The sequence below is a fragment of the Microcaecilia unicolor genome, unplaced genomic scaffold, assembly GCF_901765095.1.
Source record: "Microcaecilia unicolor unplaced genomic scaffold, aMicUni1.1, whole genome shotgun sequence".
Taxonomy (NCBI): domain Eukaryota; kingdom Metazoa; phylum Chordata; class Amphibia; order Gymnophiona; family Siphonopidae; genus Microcaecilia; species Microcaecilia unicolor.
In genome coordinates, this window is record NW_021963305.1 from 100087 (window position 1) to 122427 (window position 22341).

Consider the following 22341-nt stretch of genomic DNA (forward strand, 5'->3'; position numbering starts at 1 on the left):
TATATCTTTTTTGAGATACGGAGACCAGTACTGAACACAATACTCCAGGTGCGGTCGCACCATGGAGCGATACAACATGAGGTAGATGTATATCAGACATCATGGAGTCGGGGGGGAGGAGGAAGTAAATATCATTAGAATTGCAAGCCGATCTTGGCCCTTTTATGTTTCTCTTCATTCTGGCAATTGAGACATTTCTCTGTAAGCTGTAGCAACTGTAAAAAGCTGTAGTGAGGATGTATAGAAAGTTTGGGAGGAAGATCTGCAGAAGACCAATTCCAGAAAAATTAATTTTGACTAGGATCTTAACAGTACTATATGCAGGTACTTTCTGTGTCTCTAGAGGGCGCACAAGCTTAAAGTTGTTGTTTTGGTTTTTTTTTTGTACCTGGGGCAATGGAGAGTTAAGTGTCTTGCTCAAGGTCACAAAAAGCTGCAATGGGAATCGAACCCAGGTTGCCAAGATCAAAGCCTGCTGCAATAACCATTAGGCCACTCCTCCCTCCAGAAGACATTAATAGCAGACACCGAGATGTGCTGGCGTCTACAAATTTCAGCCAAAACTACTCTAAACGTAAGTTGGAGGAGATTAATTTTAGAAATAAAATGACACATGGTTAAGGAAATTAAAAGCACACAGTCATTTCTAGGTGCTCAGAGAAAACCAATAGAAACCAACTACTTCCTTTGGTGCTCTCACTTAACCAGCCTTTATCTCTACCCAAAGTCAGATGTAGGTCCTCAGGAGCCTTTTATTCCTGAGCGACAGAGAAGTTTGGTAATATTGGAACACTCCCAGTATTTGGTTAGTGGGTTACTCAGTACATTCCCTGAACTTGGCAGGTTTCTTTAAGCAGTAACACCATGCTGGATTGGGGGGGGGGGGGGGGGCATTTTGGGTGCAGAGCACATGCTCACCACAGGAAGTGAGGTGACTGGTTCTGCATTGTTTTTTTTTTCCTTTTCATCTTTGGTAGTTCTAGAGAAGCTGGTTAGGCTGACCTTTCTAAATCTGTCTGGAACAGAAATGGTCACCTTTGGCCCTGGACGGCTGCTGGTTTTATTTAAATTACAGCCATTGTATGCCAAATATTACGTTTGACCTGTTTGTTTTATATGAGGTTAAGCAGCCCTACTCTAGGTACACATGGACAGTCTGATCTTTAAATTGTCTTTACTTTGGGACCAGTGATTAATGTCAGAGATGAAGCGAGCAAGCATACATAGTAACATAGTAGATGACGGCAGAAAAAGACCTTCACGGTCCATCGAGTCTGCCCAACAAGATAAACTTATATGTGCTACTTTTTGTGTATACCCTACTTTGATTTGCTTTGATTTGTACCTGTCCTCTTCATGGCACAGACCGTATAAGTCTGCCCAGCACTATCCCCGCCTCCCACCACCGGCTCTGGCACAGACCGTATAAGTCTGCCCAGCACTATCCCTGCCTCCCACCACCGGCTCTGGCACAGACCGTATAAGTCTGCCCAGCACTATCCCCGCCTCCCACCACCGGCTCTGGCACAGACCGTATAAGTCTGCCCAGCACTATCCCTGCCTCCCACCACTGGCTCTGCCACCCAATCTCGGCTAAGCTCTTGAGGATCCATTCCTCCTGAACAGGATTCCTTTATGTTTATCCCACACGTTTGAATTCTGTTACCGTTTTCATCTCCACCACCTCCCGCGGATGGGCATTCCAAGCATCCACTACTCTCTCTCCGTGAAAAAATACTTCCTGACATTTTTCTTGAGTCTGCCCCCCTTCAATCTCATTTCATGTCCTCTCGTTCTACCGCCTTCCCATCTCCGGAAAAGGTTCGTTTGCGGATTAATACCTTTCAAATATTTGAACGTCTGTATCATATCACCCCTGTTTCTCCTTTCCTCCAGAGTATACATGTTTAGTTCAGCAAGTCTCTCCTCATACGTCTTGTAACGCAAATCCCATACCATTCTCGTAGCTTTTCTTGCACCGCTTCAATTCTTTTTACATCCTTAACAAGATACGGCCTCCAAAACTGAATACAATACTCCAGGTGGGGCCTCACCAACGACTTATACATACTGTTCAAAAGCAAGAACAAAAACATTTAGGAGTCCTTTTACTAAGGTGCGCTAATGATTAGCACATGCTATTGTACACCAGTGGGCTCCATGACCCCCTAAAGCACACTTAATTCATTAGCATGTTCTTATATCGATTAGCACACCTCCATAAAAGGAACCCTTAATGTTAGCTATGTGGGACCTGCTATTGTTTTTTTTTTTTTTTTGGGGGGGGGGGGGGAGGGTGTATTCTGTTTTCACATTGTTTTACAAACATTTTCATTATTTAGGTTTTGGGAATACACGGTTCATTTTTATTTTATTTCACGTTATTTTGAGTTTAGCTGCAGTTTCTTCTGCTTCTTTCATCCCTTGATACCAGGCTGTTCCTTGCCTCCCCAGAGCTGCTGTATTACATAGTAACGTAGTAAATGGTGGCAGATAAAGACCTGCACTGTCCATCCAGTCTGCCCAACAAGATAAACTCATTTTACATGGTATGTGATACTTTATACCTGAGTTTGATATGTCCTTGCCTTTCTCAGGGCATAGACCGTAGAAGTCGGCCCAGCTCCCATTTTGTTTCCCAATTACCGGCGTCGCCACCCAATCTCCGCTAAGATTCCGCGGACCCACATTCTTCTGATCCCACAGTCAGAAGCAATGTAAGTAGATGGAATGGGGGATTTCAAGGAATGTGGAGAATGGAGGCCAGCGGATGATGGAGACGAGAGTAGCATTGGGTTAAGCAGTTTTGAGTTTTCACATCTGTCCTTTACTCTCATCCCTTTTAAGGTTCACCCAGCTGTTGCTCTTCTGATCGCATGCTGGTGCCATGAGCAGCCCTATGATCGGGGGGGGGGGGGGGGGGGGTATGGAGTTTTCATAACCTAATCCTTGGCTTTTTGAGCCCATTCACGCTAAGCAGGTCTGAAAGTCATCATGTGGGATAATGCTTTTTAAGCACTTTAAAAATAAAGCCGCTTTCCTTCCTTCTCTGAAGGATTATCCAAGAGAAAACATTCATGTGACTTTAAGAATGCAGCAAACTTAAACTTAAGCCTGGCTTTGGCTTTTGAATGCAATTAGACTCACATAAAAGATAATGCATACTTAAATACTGCATGCACATGGCAGAACTTAAACTCAGTGATTCCCACACCTGTTGTTAGGGAGCCCCAGCCAAAGTCAGGTTTTCAGGATATCCACAATGACTATGCACGAGATCGATTTGCATACACTGAATCCATTCCATGCACATTTCTCTCATGCATATTCATTGTGGATATCCTGAAAGCCTGACTGGCTGAGGTTCCTCCAGCATAGGTTTGGGAATCACTGTCTTAATAGGACACACAAAATTCTATTGTATTTGAGTTAGTTCTGCCAGTTCTCCTGAATACAGTGTTAGTTTGCAGGGGTGCAGGAGTAGGCGACTGCCTGAGAGCTAGATGCTGAATAGAGCAGGATGAGACCAAGCAGCACAAGCTTTCTTATGCAGCTTAAATGTGGGTGATGTCCGACTTCTTACCTTTTTAATACAAAAGAAATTATATTTAACATGTTTTTTTTCTCTCTTGCTCGCAGACTATAAATCCTAGATGTGTTCCTTTCAGGCAGCCTGATATATATTTATACAAGTTAATAAAGCATCCACAATGATGTCTTGGGCAGCAGCAAAACATACTTATTTGAGGACTGTGTTGCACTATGGGGAAGCTAACTTTTAAAAGTTTCAATGAGAAGTAACCACTCTTTACCACAAGGTAAAGAATATAAGAACAGGCCTACCTGCAGTTATCAGTGTAAATGAATTGAGAGGTTAGTGGCATCTTATGGGGGTGGGGGGTGAAACCTGTTTAGTGCTAAAAAAAAAAAAAACTGAGTGCAAAGGTTCGTAGAAGGTTTGACTGATACTAGATAATATTTACAGGGAAAATTCAGCCAGAATAATGCAGCATTCCTAGGTATCTTGCCCTAGCAGTACATTATTACCTTCTGTCAGCAGTTGAAGACAGAAAAATCTACTGCTCTAACTTTGTTCCTCTATAAAGGCTGTATAGCCAGAGGACCTGTGTCTCTTTCCAGCAAGTGGCCAGAAGACTGGGCTGTCACAGCATCTAGTAGTCTGTTCCCAGAAGGGGCTTTTGGTATTCATTATCTGCTGTTTAGAAAGTAAGGTGGAGCCGTGGTTTTGTTTATTGAGTTGGGAGTATAGGCGGACTTCATAGTAGGGGTATATTTGAGATGGAGATAAATGTGAGAATGGTGAATAGCTGTTATTTATCTTGGTCTGGATGTAGTCCTGTTATGGTGTGTATGGGGTTTTTTTTTTTAACCTTTTTATGTGTGTTTATTTTATAGGTTAAGGGGGAGAGTGATAGAGAAGCAACCCCAATAGGGAAGCTACTTCTCCCTTCTACTCTTTTCCCCAGACAAAGCCAACTTGTTCAAAACACTGTACAGTATTGGTTCCCAAACCTATCCTACGGCACCCCTAGTCAGTCTCTCACAAATGTTCATTGTGGATATCCTGAAACCCAAACTGGCTGGGGAGAAGTTTGGAACAACTGCTGTACTCTGTTTTGACAAGCTAGCTTTCCTGGTTCTTGACCTAGCTTCAAATTCCACTGATGCTTCTTGTAATCTTGAGCAAGTCCCATAACACTCCATTGCGGGACAGAGCAGTATTTATAGAACCTGAGTGTAACTCACTTTGAGCTACTACTGTAAAGCCATGAGCTAAATTGAAATCCCTCCACTTCCCCTTTAGGGGTATCCAGCGAGTAGCCACTTGGACAAATCCCACCTAGGGCAATTCCCTCTGGGACAATTCCTACCCTCCCTATCCTTTCTTTTTTTTTTTTTAACTGGAGCTGCTTATTTTTGTTATACAGGTCTCTCCCCCCCCCCCCCCCCCCCCCCCCCCCCCCCCCCCCCCCCCCCCCCCAAGTGAATTGCCATAAGTCCTGGCTGTGCATTACATTGCAATGTGGCACTGCTTTTTCAGATGCTGACAGGGAGAATAGGTAGAGTAGTAATTTGTTATGCTGGCAGACTAGTTTTACGTCTTTCTGGATGAGTATGTATGGATGGGGAAAGGAATAAGTAAGAGGTAATGATCTGGAAGGGAAAAGGGAAGAAGATTATTGTCATAGTGTGTTTTGCATTTTTGGGGGTTAGGGGTTGGAATTGGATCAGTGGGAATTGTCCAGATGGGAATCGGTGGGTGGGAACTGACCTAGAACCCCCATTAGGAGACCTTAAAGCTAAGCAACAGTAGTAGTAGTTCAATCATTGCTGTATAGAAACATGACGGCAGATAAAGGCCATATGACCCATCTATTCTGCCCATCCTCTGTAACCCCCAATTCTACCTGTTCCTAAGCAATCCCACATGCTTATCTCATGCCTTTTAAAATTCTGGAACAGTCCTCGACTCCACCACCTCCAATGGGAGGCCATTCCACGCCTCCACCACCCTTTCTGTGAAATAATACTTCCTTAGATTACTCCTAAGCCTATTCCTTCTTAACTTCATCATATGCCCCCTCATTCCAGAGCTCTCCTTCATTTGGAAAGTTTCTCTTCCTGTACATGAATGCCCTTGAGATATTTAAATGTTTCTATCATGTCTCCTCTCTCCCTCCTCTCTCCCAGCGTATACATGTTGAGGTTCATAAGCCTGTCCCTATAATTTTTGCATTCAAGACCGCTTACTAATTTCGTAGCCGCCCTCTGGACCGACCCCATCCTGTTTATATCTTTCCGTAGGTGCGGTCTCCAGAACTGCACGCAGTACTCCAAATGGGTCCTCACCAGAGACTTATACAACAGCACTATCACCTCCTTTTTCCTGCTGGTCATGCCTCTCTTTATGAACCCAAGCATCCTTCTGGCTTTGACTGTCACTTTTTCTACCTGTTTGGAAGCTTTAAGGTCGTCAGGCACAATCACCCCCAAGTCCCGCTCTTCCTTCGCACATTGAAGCACTTCACCCCCTATACTGTACCGTTCCCTCGGATTTTTGCCACCCAAGTGCATGACCCTGCATTTTTTGGGATTAAACCTTAGTTGACAAATATCAGTCCATTCCTATAGCTTCGCTAGGTCCTTCCTCATGTCATTCATACCCTCCAGGGTGTCCACTCTGTTGCAGAGTTTAGTATCATCCGCAAAGAGGCAAACCTTACCAAACAGCCCTTCTGCAATATCACTTACAAAGACGTTAAAAAGAGCCAGCCCTAGGACCGATCGCTGTGGTACTCCACTGACGACATCCTTTTCTTCAGAGCAAGCTCCATTTACCACTACCCTCTGTCTCCTACCATTCAACCAATTTTTTTTTTTAAATTTCTTTATTCATATATTTCCATATATCATCACAATACGTGAATATGCAATCGGCATTTATACAAAAGGCAAAAATAAAGAGAAATATCATTAACAGCCTTTCTGTCCACAAGTTTAGGAAATTTTGGAATCCAAGAATTTAGAATTTAAAGTAAAACATATAGCAATAATTAAGGACTAGTGGTTGCAACCTCTGGTTCAGACCCCAGCCTGCATTTAGGGAGGGCACACAACATTCGATTCCACTCTAGCATCTAGAAATTGTTTTAACTGTTTTGGGTCTACAAATTGAAACTGTTTACCCTCAAGCATTACATTACAATAACAAGGAAAACGTAATATGAAAGTTGCTCCCAGTGCCACCACCCTAGGGCGGAGTTCCAAAAAGGCCCTCCGTCTCATCTGTGTAGGCCTTGAGAGATCAGGAAAAATACGAATTTTTGAGCCCCAAAACAGATTTTCTAAGTGTCTCAAGGAAAGCCTTAATACGGCATTCCTGTCAGGCTCCAGCACAAAAGTAACAAGCAGAGTCAACCTCTGAGTAATTATCTCCAATGAACTTTCAAGGAAAGAAGTAAGATCCATTCCTTCCCCTGCTATCGGGGGATTTTCTTCCACCACTCCTGATGTAATAAGCCCGAGTAAGGGGAGGCAGTGAGTCCTTATCCATTCCAAGAATATCAATCATATATTTTTTAACCATGTCCAAAGGGGAAATTAAAGGCGATTTGGGAAAATTAAGAAACCTGAGGTTTAATCTTCTAGTCTGGTTTTCTAGGTACTCCAATCTTTTGTGTAGGAAATTATTATCCTTAACTAAAGCCGTTTCTACAGATCCCATTTCTTGAATTTTAATATTCACAGTCTCCAAATCTAAGGTTTGCTGTGCAGTCTTTTGCGCCTGAAGCAGGGCAGCCTCAGAAAGAGTCTTTATGTCAGAAGTATTCATTTTTAAAGTAGTTTGCATAGAAGTGTGAATGCTGTAAACCATATCCCATAGTGACTCTGTCACAGTTGCTGGTCTATTCACACCACTAATGGCTGGAGAAGGGTGAGGTTGATCTTCAACACAAGCAAGTTTAGAAACTATATCCTGAGGCAATACCTTTGAAGCTGATTGTAGCAATAGTTCTTGGCTTGAGATTCAGCCTCTGTTACTGCAGACACTCCCTCAAACAGGTCGGGCTGAGCCCCTTCGGCTTCCTTCCCTGTCAGAGCTGCCAGCAACTCCCCTCCAGGCTGGGGTGGAGCAACTTGTTCCACGGGGCTCAGGGAAGCCCCGTTTCCATTCTCAATCGACACCGAAGTGCCAAGAGTTGCAGAGTGGGTCGAAAAGCCCTGAGGACCTGGTTGCTCTCTGAAAAATTGCAAAGTTGTCTGCCTCGTGGCTGAAGAAGTCACAGGAGCTGAGGGATGTTCCTTCACTTTTCCCCTCCGTTTCCCCATGCTTAATGAGTTGACAGAGGTGCTGTAGAGGACCTACAAACAGAGCAACTTCCAGGAGCTAACACAGGTGCGTCCATTCACAACGCCATCTTGGAACTCCTCTCCAACCAATTTTTAACCCAATCACTTACTCTAGGTCCCGTACCGAGGGCACTCAATTTATTTATCAGTCGCCTGTGCGGAACCATGTCAAAGGCTTTGCTGAAATCCAAGTATACCACATCATGTGCCCCTCCCACATCCAACTGTTTGGTCACCCAGTCGAAGAAGACAGTCTGATTCGTCTGACACGACCTGCCACTAGTGAAGCCATGCTGCCTCGGGTCCCACATTCCATATAGTTCAAGAAATCTCACAATCCTCCTCTTTAGAAGCATTTCCATTAGCTTACTCACCACCGAGATCAGACTGACAGATCTGTAATTCCCAAACTCCTCCTTACTTCCATTCTTGTGCAAAGGAACCACATCCGCCCTTCTCCAGTCCACCGGGACCATTCCAGTCATCAGCAAATTTAATTACCTCACTAGTTACTCCCATCTCTAGGTCATTTATAAATATGTTAAAAAGCAGCGGTCCAAGCACAGACCCCTGGGGAACCCCACTAACTACCCTTCTCCATTGAGAATACTGACCATTTAACCCTACTCTCTGTTTTCTAGCTTTTAACCAGTTTTTAGCCACAATAGAACACTACCTCCTATCCCATGACTCTCTAATTTCCTCTGGAGTCTTTCATGAGGTACTTTGTCAAATGCTTTCTGAAAATCCAGATACACAATATCAACCGGCTCACCTTTATCCACATGTTTGTTCACCCCTTCAAAGAAATGTCCTAATTAGATTGTAAAGCTCTATCGAGCAGGGACTGTCTTTCCATGTTCTAGTGTAAAGCGCTGCGTACGTCCGGTAGCGCTATAGAAATGATAAGTAGTAGATTGGTGAGGCAAGATATCCCTTCACTAAATCCATGTTGACTTTGTCTCATTAATCCATGCTTTTGAATATGCTCTGTAATTTTGTTCTTAATAATAGTCTCTATCATTTTGCCCGGCACCGACGTCAGACTCACTGGTCTATAATTTCCCGGATCTCCTCTGGAACCTTTTTTAAAAATCGGCGTTACATTGGCCACCCTCCAATCTTCCAGTACCACGCACGATTTAAAGGATAAATTACATATTACTAACAATAGCTCTACAAGTTCATTTTTCAGTTCTATCAGTACTCTGGGACGAATACCATCCGGTCCAGGAGATTTGTGTGTAAAGCTTATTGATATAATCCTTCTTTGGTCACTGGTAAATTGTCTATGAAGTCAATCTGTAACCAGTGCCAGGGCCCTACCTTTCTTTGATGTAAAAGTGGTGTTGGCTTAGTCTGAGCTGCTTTAATGTGAGCACATTGTAGGCATCCGTCTACCCAATCTTCCACCTCCTTTCTCATTCCTGGCCATGATGACATAGCCCTAAGGCGATTAAGGGTTCCCTCTACTCCCTCATGCAGATAAGAGTGGGCTAAGCAAATCAGCTCTTGTCTGAATATCTGATCTGGGCTGTGCTCAGAAGTATCTCTACCGGATCTGGTAACAGCAGAAATCTGAGAAGCTAACAAAACTCCCTTGTGGTTAAAAGAAGCTTCAAGGGAATGATGAGGGTCTTGGTGTGATTTAACATGATGTATCATTAATTTACCTGGATGACACTATAACCAGTTCCCAATCCATTTCCACAACTGTCCTTGATGCAAGGGCTTACCATCAGCAGTGCAGAATCCATTACGAGACCACTGACTCAGCCATCCTGAACAGGCTTGTACTACATAATCACTGTATATCATTAAAGGATGCGTCAGGAGGCACTTATGCGATATGTTTAATGTCTAGATGTGGACATGTGTGAATTAACACAGCCTGAACAGCTAGTACTGCTGCCTTCTGAGCTGAGGAATGACTATCAGATTTACCTTTTAGAACTTCCTGGTCTATGCTGAGGGCTGCATACTGAGTATACCGTATACCTTTATCCCAAAAAGAAGACCCATCTGTAAACAAAATGTTTTTAGCTGGAACTAAAGTCTTAGCCTCCTCTAAAGGGGGTGCTGAGGGACATTGCAGAGGAGTTTGCTGATTCTCTTGATAAGGGCAGGTCTGGTTGGACCCCGTTTCAATTAGTGCATGGGCTAAAAGGCTTGGACCTTTCTGGACTTCAAATTGAACCTTTTTGTTCATTAAAACTAGAGTCCATTGTGCTAGTCTTGTGTTTGAAATTTGTGAGCCAGTAAGGGTACCTGAAATGATATACTTAAGAGGAGTGTGACGTGAGCAAATAGAGATTGTGATGGACCTATAAGTGCATTCACTCTACCACTCCCCAGAACCTCTCCATTCTTGTCTCTCTCTACGCCCCCCCACCCTCGGGTACTCCGTTCTGTGGATAAATCTCTCTTGTCTGTCCCCTTCTCTACTGCTAATTCCAGACTCCGTTCCTTTTATCTCGCTGCACCTCACGCCTGGAATAGACTTCTCGAGCCTGTATGTCTAGCCCCATCTTTGGCCGTTTTCAAATCCAGGCTAAAAGCCCACCTCTTTAACGCTGCTTTTGACTCCTAACCACTACTCACTTACCCTGTACCCTTTTATCCCCACCTCTTTAATTCCCTTACCTCTTAGGTGTTGTTCTGTCTGTTTGCCTAATTTAGATTGTGAGCTGTTTGAGCAGGGACTGTCTTTTCATGTATGGTGTACAGCGCTATAGAAGTGATAAGTAGTATAGTAGATGTGGGCCTCTCTACAGAGATGCTGGAATGTCTGAACTGCCCAAACAGCAGCTAGGCATTCTCTTTCACATTCAGTATACCTGCTCTCCACATCGGTCAGTTTATGTGATTCATAGGCCACAGGGCAAAGTTTTCCCTGTTGATTACGCTGGAGAAGGACAGCTGCTAAAGCAGTCTCAGTTGTGGCCAACCTAATAGTAAAGCTTTTAGCAGGATCTGGGTATATTAATGCTGGAACCTGCGCTGCAGCAGGTTTTAATCTAGACAGGGCTTTATCATGTTCTTCCCTCCATTCCCAGTGAATTTTCTTTTTCAGAAGCTTATACAGGGGGGTTGCAATGTCAGCATATTGATAAATGTAGGAACGGAGGAAATTGAATCCCCCTAACAGAACTCGTAAGGAATGGACATTATGGGGAGCTAGTGCCTCTAGCAATGCATTCTGTGATCAATCCATTGTAGACCTTGAAATGTACTGATCCACCAACAACCAGTTGCTCTGAGAAACTTTGCATATTTGCACCACTCGCAGTGTGTAGATGCACTTTCCTTACGTATAAGGCACCGAATGATGCTTTGCTATTGTCTATGCGCCTCTTTTCGGAGGACACAAACATCTTAGACCGCCCATTGAATCATCCTTTACAAAGGTAAATTAATGGCGCAGCAACTCAAGGTTGCCAAGCGGAGCGCAGGATGGCAGGAGCAGAAACCCGACTGGATCTGGATGAACCTGGGACTCACCTTGGAGAATGCTGGGAGCAATATGCAGTTGGGCTGCAAAACTTCTGCAGTAGTTCCTGAGACTGTGCTGTTGAATGCGCACTTTTGGCCATTGAATTGGTGTCTGCTTTCTATTATATTTAGCCTACACTCCTTTAACTTGGGCCTCACCTTCAGTGCGAAGGGCTTAATTGGTGCCACTCTGCCTCCTTGATGTCCTTGTGTGGCAGAGAGGGAGGCTGGTTTAAATTGAATTGCAGAAAAGAAAGCTTGTCATAGGACACACCCCAGATGGGACTTGAACCCACAATCCCAGGCTTAGAAGGCCAGTACCTTATCCATTAGGCCACTGGGGTGAGGATGACAAGCCTTTTGTGGTCAACATCCCTGACAAGGGTTAAGGAACCCTCCCCTCCCCTGCAAGCACACTCATTTTGGCTCTTCTGATTCTCTTACTTCTTCACTGAGGGCTTTATCTCCGCCATTCCTGTTACTGATGTGCTGCTCAGTAAAGTCCCAGAATGCCGTGTGCCTGATCTCAGCAACAGTTCCTCTAGTTCTCCAGACTCCCTAGTAGATTACAGTATTCCTTGATACCCCTTTCTATCTGTAGGCTCACACAGGAGTTGGACTCTCACAACACAAATGTTTTGCCAGTGTAGTAAAGGAGGTTCTGCGCATGGAACGAGCTCAATGACAAGAATACAGATAGGCACAAGAAGAAAAAGTTACAGATGTGTGTACAGCTTGCCACAAGACAAAGACACAGTGAATCAAAAGTTCACGTACTGATCAGAGAGCTCAGGGAACCTTCAATTGACAGCCAATTTGCTATTCAAGTTGCAGTCTACAGTCATGTTTGCTATGGTGCCATTGGGCCAGAGCAGTGTTAAAGTCAGGAAAGGATAGAAAGATTGAATTTCATGGTTCAAAAATAGATCAAGGTTTTCTACTCAACCCTATCTTCACCTAAGCTATACCAAACTTAAGATCCGGTTCAATGTGAAATTTAGCCATGGGAACAGATTGGGGGAAATAAACTCCTTTTCAAACAAGGGAAACGTCTAGGATCTCAATTTATCCCATTCTGTGATCAATCCATTGTAGACCTTGAAATGTACTGATCCACCAACAACCAGTTGCTCTGAGAAACTTTGCATGTTTGCACCACTCGCATTGTGTAGATGCACTTCCTTACGTATAAGGCACCGAATGATGCTTGCTATTGCCTATGCGCCTCTTTTCGGAGGACATATTGCCCTGGTCTGAACAGTAGGGGGACTTGAGCTTTTTCTATGGCACTTCCTTCTAGCACTGGCCATATGCTATAGTTCCTGGCTAAGACCCTGAGCAAATTCTAGTGTTGGGAGCTGGGAAGGGAGTAAACGTACGTTTCCTGTCGCTGAGTTTCTGTTGTGGATGCAGAGGGCCGCAGGGTAAAGTCCCGGTAATGGCGCTTCTGGCATTTCACTATAAGAAGCTGATCCCGAGGGATCCAGGTGTGGATAGAAGGGTATTTCTGCTCTGAGGAAAGGAACTCCTTACTCCTGGTCTTTCTTTCAAGGTTAAAGAGCATCGGTAGCAAACAGAGATCATCACAGGAGTGATAAGCATTCATCATGTGCTCATCCACATGCGAAAAGGGGAGAGAGAGGAGGAAGAGGGAGTATTGAAGCAGTGCAGAAGAGAGAATCCTGGATATTCCAAGGGGAGAGGGGTGGGAGGATCAGAAGACCATTTTCTGCCTGTAAGAACCTGTTTTATTGAGGAGAAGGGGAATAGTATGGAAGGGTTTCAATAAACAAAGACATATAAAGAGCACCCCAGGTGGGACTCGAACCCACAATCCCTGGCTTAAGAGGCCAGTGCCTTATCCATTAGGCCACTGGAGCTGTAAAGTCAGGGGGCTTTTATTTGAGCTACAGGGAAGGAGATAAATCCATTATGTCAAACCGGATGAGAACTCTCCTGCGACTTCAACATCACTGAGGAGGTGTCAGGCGGCTTTCCTTGGCTTCAAGAAGAGAAGCTGGGGGTTTTACCGCAGAATGAGGCATTCAAAGAAACATGAAATAACTCTATATTCCAAAAACATCTTAGACCGCCCATTGAATCATCCTTTACAAAGGTAAATTAATGGCGCAGCAACTCAAGGTTGCCAAGCGGAGCGCAGGATGGCAGGAGCAGAAACCCGACTGGATCTGGATGAACCTGGGTCTCACCTTGGAGAATGCTGGGAGCAATATGCAGTTGGGCTGCAAAACTTCTGCAGTAGTTCCTGAGACTGTGCTGTTGAATGCGCACTTTTGGCCATTGAATTGGTGTCTGCTTTCTATTATATTTAGCCTACACTCCTTTAACTTGGGCCTCACCTTCAGTGCGAAGGGCTTAATTGGTGCCACTCTGCCTCCTTGATGTCCTTGTGTGGCAGAGAGGGAGGCTGGTTTAAATCGAATTGCAGAAAAGAAAGCTTGTCATAGGACACACCCCAGATGGGACTTGAACCCACAATCCCAGGCTTAGAAGGCCAGTACCTTATCCATTAGGCCACTGGGGTGAGGATGACAAGCCTTTTGTGGTCAACATCCCTGACAAGGGTTAAGGAACCCTCCCCTCCCCCTGCAAGCACACTCATTTTGGCTCTTCTGATTCTCTTACTTCTTCACTGAGGGCTTTATCTCCGCCATTCCTGTTACTGATGTGCTGCTCAGTAAAGTCCCAGAATGCCGTGTGCCTGATCTCAGCAACAGTTCCTCTAGTTCTCCAGACTCCGTAGTAGATTACAGTATTCCTTGATACCCCTTTCTATCTGTAGGCTCACACAGGAGTTGGACTCTCACAACACAAATGTTTTGCCAGTGTAGTAAAGGAGGTTCTGCGCATGGAACGAGCTCAATGACAAGAATACAGATAGGCACAAGAAGAAAAAGTTACAGATGTGTGTACAGCTTGCCACAAGACAAAGACACAGTGAATCAAAAGTTCACGTACTGATCAGAGGGCTCAGGGAACCTTCAATTGACAGCCAATTTGCTATTCAAGTTGCAGTCTACAGTCATGTTTGCTATGGTGCCATTGGGCCAGAGCAGTGTTAAAGTCAGGAAAGGATAGAAAGATTGAATTTCATGGTTCAAAAATAGATCAAGGTTTTCTACTCAACCCTATCTTCACCTAAGCTATACCAAACTTAAGATCCGGTTCAATGTGAAATTTAGCCATGGGAACAGATTGGGGGAAATAAACTCCTTTTCAAACAAGGGAAACGTCTAGGATCTCAATTTATCCCATTCTGTGATCAATCCATTGTAGACCTTGAAATGTACTGATCCACCAACAACCAGTTGCTCTGAGAAACTTTGCATGTTTGCACCACTCGCATTGTGTAGATGCACTTCCTTACGTATAAGGCACCGAATGATGCTTTGCTATTGCCTATGCGCCTCTTTTCGGAAGACATATTGCCCTGGTCTGAACAGTAGGGGGACTTGAGCTTTTTCTATGGCACTTCCTTCTAGCACTGGCCATATGCTATAGTTCCTGGCTAAGACCCTGAGCAAATTCTAGTGTTGGGAGCTGGGAAGGGAGTAAACGTACGTTTCCTGTCGCTGAGTTTCTGTTGTGGATGCAGAGGGCCGCAGGGTAAAGTCCCGGTAATGGCGCTTCTGGCATTTCACTATAAGAAGCTGATCCCGAGGGATCCAGGTGTGGATAGAAGGGTATTTCTGCTCTGAGGAAAGGAACTCCTTACTCCTGGTCTTTCTTTCTTTCAAGGTTAAAGAGCATCGGTAGCAAACAGAGATCATCACAGGAGTGATAAGCATTCATCATGTGCTCATCCACATGCGAAAAGGGGAGAGAGAGGAGGAAGAGGGAGTATTGAAGCAGTGCAGAAGAGAGAATCCTGGATATTCCAAGGGGAGAGGGGTGGGAGGATCAGAAGACCATTTTCTGCCTGTAAGAACCTGTTTTATTGAGGAGAAGGGGAATAGTATGGAAGGGTTTCAAAAACCAAAGACCACCCCAGGTGGGACTTGAACCCACAATCCCTGGCTTAGGAGGCCAGTGCCTTATCCATTAGGCCACTGGAGCTGTAAAGTCAGGGGGCTTTTATTTGAGCTACAGGGAAGGAGATAAATCCATTATCTCAAACCGGATGAGAACTCTCCTGCAACTTCAACATCACTGAGGAGGTGTCAGGCGGCTTTCCTTGGCTTCAAGAAGAGAAGCTGGGGGTTTTACCGCAGAATGAGGCATTCAAAGAAACATGAAATAACTCTATATTCCACAAACATCTTAGACCGCCCATTGAATCATCCTTTACAAAGGTAAATTAATGGCGCAGCAACTCAAGGTTGCCAAGCGGAGCGCAGGGTGGCAGGAGCAGAAACCCGACTGGATCTGGATGAACCTGGGACTCACCTTGGAGAATGCTGGGAGCAATATGCAGTTGGGCTGCAAAATTTCTGCAGTAGTTCCTGAGACTGTGCTGTTGAATGCGCACTTTTGGCCATTGAATTGGTGTCTGCTTTCTATTATATTTAGCCTACACTCCTTTAACTTGGGCCTCACCTTCAGTGCGAAGGGCTTAATTGGTGCCACTCTGCCTCCTTGATGTCCTTGTGTGGCAGAGAGGGAGGCTGGTTTAAATCGAATTGCAGAAAAGAAAGCTTGTCATAGGACACACCCCAGATGGGACTTGAACCCACAATCCCAGGCTTAGAAGGCCAGTACCTTATCCATTAGGCCACTGGGGTGAGGATGACAAGCCTTTTGTGGTCAACATCCCTGACAAGGGTTAAGGAACCCTCCCCTCCCCTGCAAGCACACTCATTTTGGCTCTTCTGATTCTCTTACTTCTTCACTGAGGGCTTTATCTCCGCCATTCCTGTTACTGATGTGCTGCTCAGTAAAGTCCCAGAATGCCGTGTGCCTGATCTCAGCAACAGTTCCTCTAGTTCTCCAGACTCCGTAGTAGATTACAGTATTCCTTGATACCCCTTTCTATCTGTAGGCTCACACAGGAGTTGGACTCTCACAACACAAATGTTTTGCCAGTGTAGTAAAGGAGGTTCTGCGCATGGAACGAGCTCAATGACAAGAATACAGATAGGCACAAGAAGAAAAAGTTACAGATGTGTGTACAGCTTGCCACAAGACAAAGACACAGTGAATCAAAAGTTCACGTACTGATCAGAGGGCTCAGGGAACCTTCAATTGACAGCCAATTTGCTATTCAAGTTGCAGTCTACAGTCATGTTTGCTATGGTGCCATTGGGCCAGAGCAGTGTTAAAGTCAGGAAAGGATAGAAAGATTGAATTTCATGGTTCAAAAATAGATCAAGGTTTTCTACTCAACCCTATCTTCACCTAAGCTATACCAAACTTAAGATCCGGTTCAATGTGAAATTTAGCCATGGGAACAGATTGGGGGAAATAAACTCCTTTTCAAACAAGGGAAACGTCTAGGATCTCAATTTATCCCATTCTGTGATCAATCCATTGTAGACCTTGAAATGTACTGATCCACCAACAACCAGTTGCTCTGAGAAACTTTGCATGTTTGCACCACTCGCATTGTGTAGATGCACTTCCTTACGTATAAGGCACCGAATGATGCTTTGCTATTGCCTATGCGCCTCTTTTCGGAGGACATATTGCCCTGGTCTGAACAGTAGGGGGACTTGAGCTTTTTCTATGGCACTTCCTTCTAGCACTGGCCATATGCTATAGTTCCTGGATAAGACCCTGAGCAAATTCTAGTGTTGGGAGCTGGGAAGGGAGTAAACGTACGTTCCCTGTCGCTGAGTTTCTGTTGTGGATGCAGAGGTCCGCAGGGTAAAGTCCCGGTAATGGCGCTTCTGGCATTTCACTATAAGAAGCTGATCCCGAGGGATCCAGGTGTGGATAGAAGGGTATTTCTGCTCTGAGGAAAGGAACTCCTTACTCCTGGTCTTTCTTTCAAGGTTAAAGAGCATCGGTAGCAAACAGAGATCATCACAGGAGTGATAAGCATTCATCATGTGCTCATCCACATGCGAAAAGGGGAGAGAGAGGAGGAAGAGGGAGTATTGAAGCAGTGCAGAAGAGAGAATCCTGGATATTCCAAGGGGAGAGGGGTGGGAGGATCAGAAGACCATTTTCTGCCTGTAAGAACCTGTTTTATTGAGGAGAAGGGGAATAGTATGGAAGGGTTTCAATAAACAAAGACCTATAAAGAGCACCCCAGGTGGGACTTGAACCCACAATCCCTGGCTTAGGAGGCCAGTGCCTTATCCATTAGGCCACTGGAGCTGTAAAGTCAGGGGGCTTTTATTTGAGCTACAGGGAAGGAGATAAATCCATTATCTCAAACCGGATGAGAACTCTCCTGCGACTTCAACATCACTGAGGAGGTGTCAGGCGGCTTTCCTTGGCTTCAAGAAGAGAAGCTGGGGGTTTTACCGCAGAATGAGGCATTCAAAGAAACATGAAATAACTCTATATTCCACAAACATCTTAGACCGCCCATTGAATCATCCTTTACAAAGGTAAATTAATGGCGCAGCAACTCAAGGTTGCCAAGCGGAGCGCAGGGTGGCAGGAGCAGAAACCCGACTGGATCTGGATGAACCTGGGACTCACCTTGGAGAATGCTGGGAGCAATATGCAGTTGGGCTGCAAAACTTCTGCAGTAGTTCCTGAGACTGTGCTGTTGAATGCGCACTTTTGGCCATTGAATTGGTGTCTGCTTTCTATTATATTTAGCCTACACTCCTTTAACTTGGGCCTCACCTTCAGTGCGAAGGGCTTAATTGGTGCCACTCTGCCTCCTTGATGTCCTTGTGTGGCAGAGAGGGAGGCTGGTTTAAATCGAATTGCAGAAAAGAAAGCTTGTCATAGGACACACCCCAGATGGGACTTGAACCCACAATCCCAGGCTTAGAAGGCCAGTACCTTATCCATTAGGCCACTGGGGTGAGGATGACAAGCCTTTTGTGGTCAACATCCCTGACAAGGGTTAAGGAACCCTCCCCTCCCTCCCTGCAAGCACACTCATTTTGGCTCTTCTGATTCTCTTACTTCTTCACTGAGGGCTTTATCTCCGCCATTCCTGTTACTGATGTGCTGCTCAGTAAAGTCCCAGAATGCCGTGTGCCTGATCTCAGCAACAGTTCCTCTAGTTCTCCAGACTCCCTAGTAGATTACAGTATTCCTTGATACCCCTTTCTATCTGTAGGCTCACACAGGAGTTGGACTCTCACAACACAAATGTTTTGCCAGTGTAGTAAAGGAGGTTCTGCGCATGGAACGAGCTCAATGACAAGAATACAGATAGGCACAAGAAGAAAAAGTTACAGATGTGTGTACAGCTTGCCACAAGACAAAGACACAGTGAATCAAAAGTTCACGTACTGATCAGAGGGCTCAGGGAACCTTCAATTGACAGCCAATTTGCTATTCAAGTTGCAGTCTACAGTCATGTTTGCTATGGTGCCATTGGGCCAGAGCAGTGTTAAAGTCAGGAAAGGATAGAAAGATTGAATTTCATGGTTCAAAAATAGATCAAGGTTTTCTACTCAACCCTATCTTCACCTAAGCTATACCAAACTTAAGATCCGGTTCAATGTGAAATTTAGCCATGGGAACAGATTGGGGGAAATAAACTCCTTTTCAAACAAGGGAAACAGTCTAGGATCTCAATTTATCCCATTCTGTGATCAATCCATTGTAGACCTTGAAATGTACTGATCCACCAACAACCAGTTGCTCTGAGAAACTTTGCATGTTTGCACCACTCGCATTGTGTAGATGCACTTCCTTACGTATAAGGCACCGAATGATGCTTTGCTATTGCCTATGCGCCTCTTTTCGGAGGACATATTGCCCTGGTCTGAACAGTAGGGGGACTTGAGCTTTTTCTATGGCACTTCCTTCTAGCACTGGCCATATGCTATAGTTCCTGGCTAAGACCCTGAGCAAATTCTAGTGTTGGGAGCTGGGAAGGGAGTAAACGTACGTTCCCTGTCGCTGAGTTTCTGTTGTGGATGCAGAGGGCCGCAGGGTAAAGTCCCGGTAATGGCGCTTCTGGCATTTCACTATAAGAAGCTGATCCCGAGGGATCCAGGTGTGGATAGAAGGGTATTTCTGCTCTGAGGAAAGGAACTCCTTACTCCTGGTCTTTCTTTCAAGGTTAAAGAGCATCGGTAGCAAACAGAGATCATCACAGGAGTGATAAGCATTCATCATGTGCTCATCCACATGCGAAAAGGGGAGAGAGAGGAGGAAGAGGGAGTATTGAAGCAGTGCAGAAGAGAGAATCCTGGATATTCCAAGGGGAGAGGGGTGGGAGGATCAGAAGACCATTTTCTGCCTGTAAGAACCTGTTTTATTGAGGAGAAGGGGAATAGTATGGAAGGGTTTCAATAAACAAAGACCTATAAAGAGCACCCCAGGTGGGACTTGAACCCACAATCCCTGGCTTAGAGGCCAGTGCCTTATCCATTAGGCCACTGGAGCTGTAAGTCAGGGGGCTTTTATTTGAGCTACAGGGAAGGAGATAAATCCATTATCTCAAACCGGATGAGAACTCTCCTGCGACTTCAACATCACTGAGGAGGTGTCAGGCGGCTTTCCTTGGCTTCAAGAAGAGAAGCTGGGGGTTTTACCGCAGAATGAGGCATTCAAAGAAACATGAAATAACTCTATATTCCACAAACATCTTAGACCGCCCATTGAATCATCCTTTACAAAGGTAAATTAATGGCGCAGCAACTCAAGGTTGCCAAGCGGAGCGCAGGATGGCAGGAGCAGAAACCCGACTGGATCTGGATGAACCTGGGACTCACCTTGGAGAATGCTGGGAGCAATATGCAGTTGGGCTGCAAAACTTCTGCAGTAGTTCCTGAGACTGTGCTGTTGAATGCGCACTTTTGGCCATTGAATTGGTGTCTGCTTTCTATTATATTTAGCCTACACTCCTTTAACTTGGGCCTCACCTTCAGTGCGAAGGGCTTAATTGGTGCCACTCTGCCTCCTTGATGTCCTTGTGTGGCAGAGAGGGAGGCTGGTTTAAATCGAATTGCAGAAAAGAAAGCTTGTCATAGGACACACCCCAGATGGGACTTGAACCCACAATCCCAGGCTTAGAAGGCCAGTACCTTATCCATTAGGCCACTGGGGTGAGGATGACAAGCCTTTTGTGGTCAACATCCCTGACAAGGGTTAAGGAACCCTCCCCTCCCCTGCAAGCACACTCATTTTGGCTCTTCTGATTCTCTTACTTCTTCACTGAGGGCTTTATCTCCGCCATTCCTGTTACTGATGTGCTGCTCAGTAAAGTCCCAGAATGCCGTGTGCCTGATCTCAGCAACAGTTCCTCTAGTTCTCCAGACTCCGTAGTAGATTACAGTATTCCTTGATACCCCTTTCTATCTGTAGGCTCACACAGGAGTTGGACTCTCACAACACAAATGTTTTGCCAGTGTAGTAAAGGAGGTTCTGCGCATGGAACGAGCTCAATGACAAGAATACAGATAGGCACAAGAAGAAAAAGTTACAGATGTGTGTACAGCTTGCCACAAGACAAAGACACAGTGAATCAAAAGTTCACGTACTGATCAGAGGGCTCAGGGAACCTTCAATTGACAGCCAATTTGCTATTCAAGTTGCAGTCTACAGTCATGTTTGCTATGGTGCCATTGGGCCAGAGCAGTGTTAAAGTCAGGAAAGGATAGAAAGATTGAATTTCATGGTTCAAAAATAGATCAAGGTTTTCTACTCAACCCTATCTTCACCTAAGCTATACCAAACTTAAGATCCGGTTCAATGTGAAATTTAGCCATGGGAACAGATTGGGGGAAATAAACTCCTTTTCAAACAAGGGAAACGTCTAGGATCTCAATTTATCCCATTCTGTGATCAATCCATTGTAGACCTTGAAATGTACTGATCCACCAACAACCAGTTGCTCTGAGAAACTTTGCATGTTTGCACCACTCGCATTGTGTAGATGCACTTCCTTACGTATAAGGCACCGAATGATGCTTTGCTATTGCCTATGCGCCTCTTTTCGGAGGACATATTGCCCTGGTCTGAACAGTAGGGGGACTTGAGCTTTTTCTATGGCACTTCCTTCTAGCACTGGCCATATGCTATAGTTCCTGGCTAAGACCCTGAGCAAATTCTAGTGTTGGGAGCTGGGAAGGGAGTAAACGTACGTTCCCTGTCGCTGAGTTTCTGTTGTGGATGCAGAGGTCCGCAGGGTAAAGTCCCGGTAATGGCGCTTCTGGCATTTCACTATAAGAAGCTGATCCCGAGGGATCCAGGTGTGGATAGAAGGGTATTTCTGCTCTGAGGAAAGGAACTCCTTACTCCTGGTCTTTCTTTCAAGGTTAAAGAGCATCGGTAGCAAACAGAGATCATCACAGGAGTGATAAGCATTCATCATGTGCTCATCCACATGCGAAAAGGGGAGAGAGAGGAGGAAGAGGGAGTATTGAAGCAGTGCAGAAGAGAGAATCCTGGATATTCCAAGGGGAGAGGGGTGGGAGGATCAGAAGACCATTTTCTGCCTGTAAGAACCTGTTTTATTGAGGAGAAGGGGAATAGTATGGAAGGGTTTCAATAAACAAAGACCTATAAAGAGCACCCCAGGTGGGACTTGAACCCACAATCCCTGGCTTAGGAGGCCAGTGCCTTATCCATTAGGCCACTGGAGCTGTAAAGTCAGGGGGCTTTTATTTGAGCTACAGGGAAGGAGATAAATCCATTATCTCAAACCGGATGAGAACTCTCCTGCGACTTCAACATCACTGAGGAGGTGTCAGGCGGCTTTCCTTGGCTTCAAGAAGAGAAGCTGGGGGTTTTACCGCAGAATGAGGCATTCAAAGAAACATGAAATAACTCTATATTCCACAAACATCTTAGACCGCCCATTGAATCATCCTTTACAAAGGTAAATAATGGCGCAGCAACTCAAGGTTGCCAAGCGGAGCGCAGGGTGGCAGGAGC

General features: G+C 45.1%; 9 non-coding genes across 9 annotated transcripts; all 9 read right to left on the minus strand.

Moving 5' to 3' along the window:
* Nucleotides 1–11635: 11635 nt before the first annotated feature.
* TRNAR-UCU lies at nt 11636–11708 on the minus strand. Its single transcript has one exon. It is a non-coding gene; the product is annotated as a tRNA-Arg (tRNA).
* A 1463-nt stretch (nt 11709–13171) lies between these two features.
* Nucleotides 13172–13244, minus strand: TRNAK-CUU. Its single transcript has one exon. It is a non-coding gene; the product is annotated as a tRNA-Lys (tRNA).
* Nucleotides 13245–13836: 592 nt separating this feature from the next.
* On the minus strand, nt 13837–13909 carry TRNAR-UCU. Its single transcript has one exon. It is a non-coding gene; the product is annotated as a tRNA-Arg (tRNA).
* Nucleotides 13910–15368: 1459 nt separating this feature from the next.
* Nucleotides 15369–15441, minus strand: TRNAR-CCU. The gene has a single exon. It is a non-coding gene; the product is annotated as a tRNA-Arg (tRNA).
* Nucleotides 15442–16033: 592 nt separating this feature from the next.
* Nucleotides 16034–16106, minus strand: TRNAR-UCU. Its single transcript has one exon. It is a non-coding gene; the product is annotated as a tRNA-Arg (tRNA).
* Nucleotides 16107–17570: 1464 nt separating this feature from the next.
* TRNAR-CCU lies at nt 17571–17643 on the minus strand. The gene has a single exon. It is a non-coding gene; the product is annotated as a tRNA-Arg (tRNA).
* A 592-nt stretch (nt 17644–18235) lies between these two features.
* Nucleotides 18236–18308, minus strand: TRNAR-UCU. The gene has a single exon. It is a non-coding gene; the product is annotated as a tRNA-Arg (tRNA).
* Nucleotides 18309–20439: 2131 nt separating this feature from the next.
* TRNAR-UCU lies at nt 20440–20512 on the minus strand. Its single transcript has one exon. It is a non-coding gene; the product is annotated as a tRNA-Arg (tRNA).
* Nucleotides 20513–21976: 1464 nt separating this feature from the next.
* Nucleotides 21977–22049, minus strand: TRNAR-CCU. Its single transcript has one exon. It is a non-coding gene; the product is annotated as a tRNA-Arg (tRNA).
* Between the last annotated feature and the right edge of the window lie 292 nt (nt 22050–22341).